The following is an 11,765-nucleotide window of genomic DNA, read 5'->3' as shown; positions in this document are numbered from 1 at the left end:
ATAGCTAGGGATTATTGGGGCAGAGGTTATCTTTTGAATCCTCTTAGAGGGCTATCATTTTTTTCGGAAGGGGGGTCCCAAATTTACAAAAAGTCTGCGTCAATAAAATTGCGCACCCCCTATTTCGGCAACAAAAATTTTATGATCCCAAACCCCAAAATTGTATTGAAATCAGTCTTTTGAATAAAATAACACACTTTCTGTGGTCATCGTGTGACTCCTACATTTTATGACCCCTCCTATTATTCTTTCCAAGACTTTATGACCCCCGTATATTTGGGACCCCCCCTTTCGAATAAAATGATATACCTCTTATGACCACTGATGCATAGGCAAGGACACTCGCGCGAATTGAAAGACTTGTCGCACACGACAGTTCGTCTCACACACATAACAAATGCTTATACAATCAAATAGGTTCATTACAACATCTGATTAAAATGAAACGATAAAAACAAAGCATGAAAAAAGACACATACAAGATAAAATAATAAAATTATACAAACAATGTTAAAGATAAAATAGAGAATAAAATTTCCTCAAATCAGAAAAAAAACATTGACAGAAAATCTGTCAGAAATTACTGCATGAGAATTCGAACCAACAATCTTCTCCACAAGTTCTCTTTATCCTCGCACTATAGTCTAATGCTCTGGTCACTGGGCCACAACGTATCAGGTGAAAGATTACCGCATTATCATGAACAAGTTTGTTCGATCTTGTTCATTGTATGTGTCGATAGGTTTCACCCTTTAACTACACGTACCCTTAATGATCAGTGATAATAGTCGGCTTTTACAGGGATGGCGCTCTCTCATTTCCATGCACTCCATAGCGCCATTAGGCGAACGTTTACGGTATACCCTTTATATAACCCGACATTTAAACGTTTTCTGACAACTTTTTATAACCTTTTGCGAATGATGTTGAAAACGTTTTGTGTTTGCTGGGTATTTTGTCTGTGTCCGCAAAAAATTTGATAAAAACGGTAAAAGTAGGCCTAACACTATAAGACAAAGGCCTAACGCTCATTAAATCGGTGTTGTTGTCGAACTAATTCCCATAAAGCTCGTATTAAAAAGAGCAAGTAATAAAAAAGTTAAAATGCTAAAAATGATGTAGGCCGAAAAATTGTGTAATCTTGTCCTAGACACTCAACGATAAACCCCTATCAAGTATGAATAAAAGACTGTTCATTTCAATTTATAAACGTTGAGGAAGTTGTGCATTTTGTCAGCACCGATATAATAAAAATTAAAATAACTAACCTGGCAGATTTCAGGATTAACCAACATTTATTTTCTCATGCCGCTCGCCCAGGCCTGCATATTATCCCGTCAAGAAACTCAACCCTAGGCCTACCTTTTTCAACATGTAAATATAATTCCATAGCGATAAATAGTGAACGTTGCATTGAAGATGAGGATACTTGGATGATACAGATATGTGACGTGTCATGTCAAAAGGAGACACTTTTGGGCAGGATCGTAAATGGAGAAATAGCCAAAAATCTGCCCGGGACGATTTTTTTCACGGCAGTGAAATGATGCCACTTGCACGGTTGCACCCACATCTCATATGCACAGTTTATCCCTTACATATCCTGTGTCTTGAATAGCTATATGTGGTTAACCAGTGTGGTTAAGAGGCTAGGAAATAATTCCTAATATCTCTTACCCTAGTTTGTATGCCTTTATCTAATGATCTAATCTATGACAACTTAATATTTAGTCTTACACCCGGCAAAGAGTCTTTTAAGTGGAGGATTTTTTTAGCCTTTTTTATAAACATGTTTTCAATTGGCTTATAGCCATCACATGCTCACAATACACATAACTGATTGGTTTATCAAAACTACCATTTCATGGTCATCAGGCCTAATCACAAAGTAAACATATCATCTGTATTCCAATTAGAAAACCATGCAGCAGGCGATTTACTTCAGAAAAAGTTCAATATAATTACAATGCACAAAACTAAGTCCATTTATCTATAGTTAATTGAATGTTTACTCTTGTAATAACCCAGTTAATTGAATGTTTATTGACCATTGTAATAACCCATGTGTATAAACCTGTGTAATATTGGTGTCATATAAAAGCTGGACCATGACCCTGACATAAAAAATTCCTTTAAAAAGGAACGGGCGCCCAATGTGAGCTTGGTCGTGATGTGGTGAATTTCATGGTGTTTAGATTTGGTACGGTATTAATTATCTCTTGCAAACCCGGTGACACCTCATTATAGAAATCAGACCTGCTGATAGGTTGTAAGAGGGGATAGCCTTTTCCAGGCACAAATTGGGCCATATATAAAGAAAGTTTTGCTACTTTGCAACGCAATAAAAACCTAAATGCAAAATGAGATCCTCTATGTGGCTCCCGAGGGGGCTTAAAAAACTAAATGCAAAATGAGGTTTTTAAAAAATATTGTTTTCCAGAGTCAAGATGCAGGTATCATTATTAAGTCTCATATCACATATTTATTGTTGAATAAGTGCAGAGTAGGTTAGATATGAATATTAAATGTTAGACCAAAGTAGTTCAAAGTACGTGTACTATACACCTGATCCGTGAACTTGTCTTTTTTAAAGACAAATTCTTGTTCACAATTTCGGTTTATTGCGAATTTGTGATGTTAGTAATGTTAAAAATATTGTCTGATAGTTTCAGACCCAAATATAACTGACATCTTGTATTTTTGAGACATTTTCAAGGTAATTCCTACTCTCAACATTGTCAATAATATTTTTAAAGGCCGATATCTCAATTTCCAATTTTATAATACCATAACTTACGAACTCAATATCTTCGCTTACGAATGTCCGATTACATTGGGGAAAACGGCATTGAGGAGCAAAATATCTCTGTATTTAAGATATGTAAAAACCTCAAAATTGATAACCTGCCCAAAAGTGTCTCCTTTTGACATGACACGTCACATATTAAGCACATGTTAAATGGGGGGTATGGGGATGTCCCAGTTTGTTTTACAAGGGCAATTATTATTTGACCCAAACTTTTTGGTGGGTGGGTTCATCATGACCCGAGACAGAACAAGTTTGTATTGGTTAATGGGTCAAGGTCATCCAGGGGTCATCTGAGGTCAAATTAGTAAAAACTATCATATGGGCATGAAACTTGATAGGGTAGATTCAATATTTAGAGCCAAATTTGTGGAGGGTAATTTCAGGGGTCACCAAAGGTCAAATTAGTAAAACTGTCACATCACATTGGCATGATACTTGGTGGGTACAGTCAATATTTAGAGCCAAAATTTTGGAAGGTCATTTTGGGGTCACCAGAGGTCATCTGAGGTCAAATTATTAAAACTGACATATGGGCATGACAATTGGTTAGTACAGTCAACATTTAGAGCCAAATTTTTTGAAGGTCATTTGGGGTCACCAGAGGTCAGCTGAGGTCAAATTAGGTTAAACTGTCATATGGGCATGAAACTTGGTTAATACAGTCAACATTTAGAGCCACATTTTTGAAGGTCATTTCAGGGGTCAACAGAGGTCATCTGAGGTCAATTAGGTTAAACTGTCATATGGGCATGAAACTTGGTTAATACAGTCAACATTTAGAGCCAAATTTGTTGAAGGTAATTTTGAGGTCACCAGAGGTCATCTGAGGTCAAATTAGTTAAAACTGTCATATGGACATGAAACTTGGTTAGTACAGTCAACATTTAGAGCCAATTCTTTTAAGGTCATTTCAGGTCACCAGAGGTCATTTGAGGTCAAATTAGTTAAAACTGTTATATGGGCATGAAACTTGGTTAATACAGTGAACATTTAGAGCCAAATTCTTCAGGTCATTTCGGGGGCACCATATGTCATCCGAGGGCAAATTAGTTAAAACTGTCATATGGACATGAAACTTGGTAAGTACAGTTTACATTTGAGCCAAATTTTTTGAAGATCATTTGGGGTCACCAGAGGTCATCTGAGGTCAAATTCGTTAAAACTGTCATATGGGCATGAAACTTGGTTAGTACAGTCAACATTTAGAGCCAAATTTTTTGAAGGTCATTTTGGGGTCACCAGAGGTCATATTAGTAAAAACTGTCATATGGGCATGAAACTTGGTGGATACAGTCACCATTTAGAGCCATATTTTGGTAAGGTCATTTGGGGGTCACCAGGGGTCATCTGAGGTCAAATTAGTAAAATGTTGTATTGGCAAGAAACCTCTGTCGAGATTTGATCCCCAAGTCAGGTAAACTTAAAAAATTGGTTTGATTTACACTTATTGATTTCACGTTCAAGTCATTAACTGTTTACAAGTTAATATTATATTTGACTATTTTTGGATCCCAAAAGTTTGGTTATGGACCCCTATTTTTTGGATTTAAGACAAGAGGGTCCATTTGGAGTTTTGACTCCTTACTTTTTTCTACCCCTAATTATGGTCATTTCAAAATATTATTTTATCTGTTTAGTGTTTTGTATTGCATAAATTTCCCAATTGTATGTAGCAGTTTTCTATAATTGCACAAACAGAAAAAGCTTTTATATATAGACAAGAACAGTGAATGACAGAGAGTAGGTAAATGATATTGGACAGTACGACACACTTGTTATGTAGTATGAGAAGAGCTTTTGCGATTGAGACCCCGAGTCATACTGTTTTTCTATTGGCTAGCCTTCAAGTGTTAAATTGGGTCGAAATTTCAGTATGTGTAAATAATTTTTTTTCCTTCCTTCCGTCCCAATTTTTTCAGAGCATGTTACCGGAAACATCATTTTATTTTTATTTAGCCTTATTTATATTATGGCGTAGTACGTTTTGTGCATTGCCGTCCACGGGATATTATAAAAGAAAAATCGATTTTGCCCAAACCTGTATAATAAACACATCAAGGAAATTGGTACTTGACTTGATGAATGACTCATCGTGTTGAGCGAATTGATGATGATGATAGCGATTACGTAACGCTATGACACAAGTTTTTGTACATTGAAACGCCTACAATGTTGTATCGGTAAATAATAATTAATTTAAATGATGTTGCGCACGCCTATGCTATATTCCATGTTTTTGTTTACACCACGCCAAAGAAAGCGTCACATGCGCCCGTCAGTGAGTGAGGATTGCCAAACCCGCGATTTGGTAGCCCAATTGGGCGACTTTTGAAGATTTTCCCCGCGACTTTTGACAATTTCCTGTCCCATAGAAACCAATGGTTAAGAAAAAATTGGGCGACTTTTCAACATTGGCTCCCGCGACTTCCGATCATTTCATGTCCCATAGAAACCAATGGTAAAGAGAAAAATTGGGCGACTTTTCGATTATTTGACCCGCAATTCAGGCTGAAATCTTTTGGCAACCCGGGCCGTCACTTCCCTTCAAAGTATCCACTGCAGACAGACGTGTAATTAATTCGGTCAAATCGGTCTCATTCATCAACAAACATTATACATTCAACTTCTTACTTCTATTCAACAACTATTTCACCAGGCCAAGTGTCCATGCTCCTATGTTTTCCCTTCAACCTTTACAAACCTCTACCGTCTACCTCATTTTAACTCTCTAACCTCTCACTTTCCCTTCTTACAAACATTTAACTAATTACCCCACCCATCGACTCGCCAAATCCCCACAAGGTTCTGAACAGAAACAAAACATACATCACCCAACCTAAACCAATCGATCACAAACACCATCAATGATCACCCAAACACATGTACCATTCAGTACCAAAACAAACCACCAAAGCAGAGAACCGCGAAGCCCGAGAACCGCTCTAGTTTATATAATAATTTTCTATACACTTTCCTGCGAAGATTGATACCAAATTTGATATCAAAAGTTTAATCATCATGAGCAAAGGAGCCGTTATTTGGAAATTCGTGCAATTTTAAAAATGACAAATTACGAATTGACCACGCAAAAATCAATGCATGGTATCAGCTTATTATGTGGCCTGAAGCATGCCCGTACAGGAATCATTGTACCCTTGCCTGCGCACAATTGAAAGAGCGGGGTATTTGATTTGCATTTTGACATGCATGGGCAAACCTTTAACCTGCCGGCCTATTCAGGCGACGTAATTCTTGGCACTCACGCTAGCTCTGCTACGTGATACAATTCCTATGTCATTTTTAAAATTGCACGAATTTCCAAACAAATGTTTCTATGCTCACGATGATTAAACTTTTGATATCAAATTTGGTATCAATCTTCGAAGGAGAGTGTATAGAAAATTATTATATAAATTATTTTGCCATAAACTCATCAGAATCTGATTAAATGGGGATGGAACTACTGGAGACTTTCTTTTTTGGCTGTGTTTATTTGCTTTTGTACACGCTGGACTCAGTACCGGTACTGCAAACACAGACAATCAACACTAAACACCGGGACTATACAGTCAACCAATACTATACACATACAACACCCCACTGTACCGCCGGGAGTTGAAGCGATCGATCGTGCATCATCAATCAACAGCAGCACATTACCCGCGGTTTAAAAAGGGGGCGAAAGTGCACGGGTGCGAAATTGAAAGGGTGCGAACCGTCCTGTTTCCAAGCCATGTATACATGCATAGCCGTGATGGAATAAAAATGCTGAAAAAAGGTGTTCATATTGCAAGAGTAACTACATTTTCGAATCGAAGGTAATTATTTGATCTAAAATATTCTTAAAATGAATTCGGTTTCATCATCAGCGATAAATATTTCCTGAAATTGTACATTACTTTGCACCCAAATCCCGGGGACCCAAATTCTGTACTTGTTTCCGGAGCTCTGCATAAGTGATTCACCGTGCCGTGCTGCAACAAGGCAGTAGCAGCGGTAGGATTTTCAAATCATTTTGAACTTTTCCCATGATTTTGGGCACTTGGTACACCTTCTAATTTTATATCTGATCTTGTATGCAAGTGAATAAAAACGCTGTCAATTAATGAATGGCCCAAGGTTAAAAAATGTACTTGTTTTTTTTAATAATATAAAGTAAACGATTTCAATATCATGCATGGCCGCTACCGGTATTAAAGGCGGTATACATGATTATATACATGTACAGCATCCAGCATGCATGTATGTCTGAGTGCTACATGTACATGCCATGTAAATAGGTAGTCTTGCCAGCAAGACTTCAGTCTTTATCATAAACATAATGAATATGGTTACACTCAGTTACTGGAACTATGTAAATGGGTATGTGTATGTAAACATGTACCGGTACGTTAGCAAGGGCCAAGGCCGTGGATGTACCTACTACCTGGCATGCTGGAAATACCATTGCACAGTCAGAGATGCATAATATTTAGACAATAATAACTGCACACATCTATTTTGAGGTCATTCACCTTTTGGTAAATCCCATAACCCTTTGCGAGTAGGCCTACACCTGAGACCTCGTCATTTGACGTCACGCCAGTGTGCGCCGATGCGCACATCGGTTATCGAACATGGTTACTGCCCATTGCTAGTCAGCGTGACATCAAATGACAAATTCTCAGGTGTACTCGCAAAGGCTTATGGGATTTACTGAAAAGGTGAATTGTGTGAAATTGTTTTGGGCTGAGGTATTTTTCCAACCGAGGAAAAATACCGAGGCCCAAAACAAAACCCAACAATTTCACACAATGACCTCAAAATAGATGGTGCAGTTATTATTGTCATTCATTACCGTCGTATCTAATATTTTGAACAAATCAAAATGGCATTTTATGTTATTTTATACCATAAAACACTGTTAAATATAACCAGTTTTAATCATTGTTGTAACCTACCCTACAAAAAAATCAACCAGGCGAATATAACATTCGCGCCCGACAACAAGAGCTACCAATCACAGAAGCGCGACGGCATCGCGTAGGTGTGTGCGTTGCCATAACATGTAGCTTATACACTCACGCTGCAGAAAGTCATTGTTCTTGCGTCCGAGTCATTGTGAGTTATTATTAATGCAATTAGTGCGCGGTCAGGCAATCAATTTCTTTTGATTGGATTACAGGCTTCACGTATAAAATGAGGTTATGAATAAATATTAGACCGAGCAGCTGGCTTCTGTTGGGTTGAAGTAAGCTTACTGTCTGTTTATCATTTGATCTAGAAATCGTCTACTATCCACGATGACACAGTGTGAACACTGGACAGAGATAGAGCATGGAACTATAAACTACTTCAGTCGCTTAATCATCGCCAATTTTCAAACACATTAAGGGGTACTACACAGGGCTGTCAACTCTCACGCATTGGGTCACTTTCTCACGGTCTCACGCCAAGGTAGTAGTATAATCTCACGCCAAGGTAGTAAAGCTCACGCAAAAAGCTGGAAAATGAGTAAAATCTCACGCATCGTCATGAATAATTTGTTGCTCCTACCCCCCGCTTTTCACATTCTCGGCGCCGTGGCTCAAATAATCATGGTACAAAATGAACATTGAGTCGGCAAATCCCAGTACGCCTCTGTCTCACGCCAAGCAATTCCAAAAGTTGACAGCCTGGTACTACACCCTGCCTAATTTTGTGCCTATTTTTGCATTTTTCTCAAAAATTATAGCGCATTGGTGACAAGTAAGATATATTATAGGGGCAAGGACTACAACTACTGCACTGGAAATTTTATTTCAGCACAGGCAACAGTTGTGGAGTTACAGTCAAAAATGAGGGAAAACCAATATTTGATCAATAAATCAGTAACTACTAGCCTTGAGTTGCTGAATTTTCAGTGCAGTAGTTGTACATTGTAGTCCTTGCCCCTATAATATACATATCTTACTTGTCACCAATGCGCTATAATTTTTGAGAAAAATGCAAAAATAGGCTCAAAATTGGCCAGGGGTGTAGTACCCCCTTAAAAAATTCTTTATTTTAAAAGTTTATATAAAATATTACCAGGGTACCAAATTTATTTTGATGACTTATCTGTATCTTCAGAGTTTGCTCATTTTTATTTTATGAGATTAACCATGCTAACAATTAAGCTGATGATATGTGTCATTTGAGCAACTTTTTCTTTGTGCTGTATACCCATCGTGATCTGCGTTGTTGTTTAATACTTCCAAATTTCCATTGCTTTAAACGTGGTGTTATGCTTGACTGATTCTGACATGATTTGAGATACATGTAACTCCAAAGCTCAGTCCATAATAATCAATCGTCGGTTTCTACATAATATCAGTGGCCTGGAATGGATTAAGGATCGACTTCTCGATCAAATGTGTTATGTGTGCGACATGCGTAATCATGATAATTATGCAATTCATTTCAAGTAGGCCTACTTACCCCATCATCCCAGAAAATGTGGGGCTGTAAGCTGGGTTTACATAGGAATTAAACTGTTGGTGTGCTCTAGGGGTGGAATGTGTAGCATGTTGGAACATTTCCAACCCTATACATTTTGTACAACCCAGGGATTGGCAATGGTACTAAGAATGCACCCTGGTACTCTGGTAGTCTAGCTTCGAATTTGCTCACCAATAGCTTTTGAGGCTAGAGACCTGAGCTATCAAAATCTAGCAGAAATTGATGAAGCATGACACCGTAATAGCAAGGGAAGTTCGAAATAAACATAGCCGATTCTGACGGGGTGATCGCATCAAAACTGTTGCTAAAATTGCACTTAATTAACTAAATTGACTTTAACATTTAACCAAAAATTACAAGTGCTGTCATTTTCCCACATTCATGGGAAAGGTGGTTAGGAAAGTACTCGAAACTCACTCAAAAAACACAAAGAGTTGGTGCACACAAAAACACAGATGATGCTCATTGCTTTTTAATAGAAATGATGGACATCAATATTGTGTTGTTGAAATTGGGAATAGGCAGGCTGCTTTTGCCAGTACGGTCTGTCATTTTGTTCACTTTTCCTCCACGATTCTTCAATTTGTACACTCAAATACGATGGAAATAAACCTGTGTAGGTGTGGTCAGTTGAGCATTTTTCTTGTGCAAATGACCTTAAAATACCTGTAAAATTACTAAGATAGATAAAATTTTTGCCATTTTTTTTAACTTGCTCCATTAATTCATAGTTTTTTTCTAAAAAACACCCAAGACACAAAATCTAGGTCAGATGGGCCTGTAGAACAGGGTTTTTTGTCACCTAAACCTAGCTGTAATTTCAGCTTAAGTATCAAGTTAATCTTTTAATTTTAATTTTCGTTTATTTGCTCTATTTTCACAGAAAAAACATGGATGTTCAAGAGAAACTGGCCAAAGACATGTAGTTCCATTCATTAAGAGGGTTGGTGCTGGTGTACATTGCGACAGTGTCATCGCATGATATGACTTAACGACACATCAAGGTCACAAATAATTGTTCCTGTATTACCACGGGCTGTGAATAAGCAAGACGAATCATGACAGTTCGGCCTCGACAGTTGGTTAATTTTGTGAAGGGTTTTCTCAAATTGAGAGGTTCAGTGCCATTTAACCAGAGGTATAGACACAGGATTGGAGGTAGAAGATTTCAAGATGCAGGACAGAAACCTATAGAGAGCCATTGTGATTCGGGAAAACCCTGGGGAAAACTACCCGCCAAAGTAGTGGACATTGTTAGATTAGATTCACTCGATTGTCGTTGTGATGCACAGCAAGTGCACTAGTTAGTAATAGTAGCATGGCTAGTGCATGAATCTGGAACACGATTCAAAATACATGTGAACGTAAGTACACTATTAATAAGCTTAATATGTTCTATTCCATTTCTCCAAAATTTAGGGGCTGTCATTTTCTTTGGAAGAGGGGGGGTCAAAATGTTGTGAAGGAATTTTTAAGAGGGCCACAAGAATATTATAATATAAGCACTTTCGACTTTGATGGGAGCGATTGCCGAATAGGGTGCAACTCTACTAGTCTTATTACAAGACTGCCCTACCCCAACCCTAAACCCTAACCCTAAACTCCGTGAACGAGGACTGCACTCAAGTCTAGCAAGTTGCACCCTATTCGGTAATTGTACCCTTTGATGGCCAGATTGGGGGGGTCATAATATTTTACTTTGCATAAATATAGCACACTGTAAATTAAACAGAAGTTTTTGCCCCTCCTATGAATATTTGATCAAGTAATTTGCGGCACTTAGGGTCCAAAGGGTGCGCAGTTTACTTTTGCATGCAAATAAATAGCCAAACAATGACTTGAATGCATTTTGAATTTGGTACTGATCAGACTACAGGCCTCACATGTAACTTTGGTGCTAGCTTACATATGTAAGTGCACCATGGAGAAGCCCAATTTCAGAAACCTGGAGGAAAACTTCTTCTTCTGGATAATGTCCAACACCCCTTTTATTTAAAAGGAGTCAACCGGACAGGATTCGGTGCGAATGCAGTTGGCTTGTTATTTTCTTGCTGTTCTTGACTCTTGTAAAAGCTCCATTTTAAGACCTTATTTTTTGAATTTTCACAACTAGGTTATATCAGTGATGTCAACTTGAAGTGAACTGTACGGTTACAAACTACTTTCAGATGTTCATTGTGACTTCAAATCATGGTGTATAGCTTAACTCAACCGTGAACCATCAAAATCTGGTATGTACAATGTACAATGAGTTTAAGGCAGGCATTTTCGGTTGGGTTTAACTTTTTGGGTACCGACCGAGATTTCGCTACCCGGAAAGAGAGCCAGCATCGGGTTACCGTTTTTTTTTTTTTGTTTTGATTTGGAGTGTCCATGGACCTAGAGCTCAATGATAGGATCATTCATGGTTGACCAATTTTTATTTTAATATGCAAAGTGATAATTTGTGTTCATATGTCATACTCTACCAATGATTGCAAAATTGATACAAATTCAA

At 37.9% G+C, this 11,765-nt stretch overlaps 1 long non-coding RNA gene across 1 annotated transcript; it reads left to right on the top strand.

Moving 5' to 3' along the window:
• Positions 1–6,609: 6,609 nt before the first annotated feature.
• Positions 6,610–11,470, top strand: LOC140136122 (uncharacterized). The gene is made up of 3 exons (XR_011856615.1): positions 6,610–6,627; positions 10,152–10,632; positions 11,382–11,470. It is a non-coding gene; the product is annotated as an uncharacterized lncRNA (long non-coding RNA).
• The last annotated feature ends 295 nt before the right edge of the window (positions 11,471–11,765 follow it).

The sequence above is a fragment of the Amphiura filiformis genome, chromosome 2 (assembly GCF_039555335.1).
Source record: "Amphiura filiformis chromosome 2, Afil_fr2py, whole genome shotgun sequence".
NCBI classification, from domain to species: domain Eukaryota; kingdom Metazoa; phylum Echinodermata; class Ophiuroidea; order Amphilepidida; family Amphiuridae; genus Amphiura; species Amphiura filiformis.
This window is presented reverse-complemented; position numbering and strand designations above follow the sequence as displayed.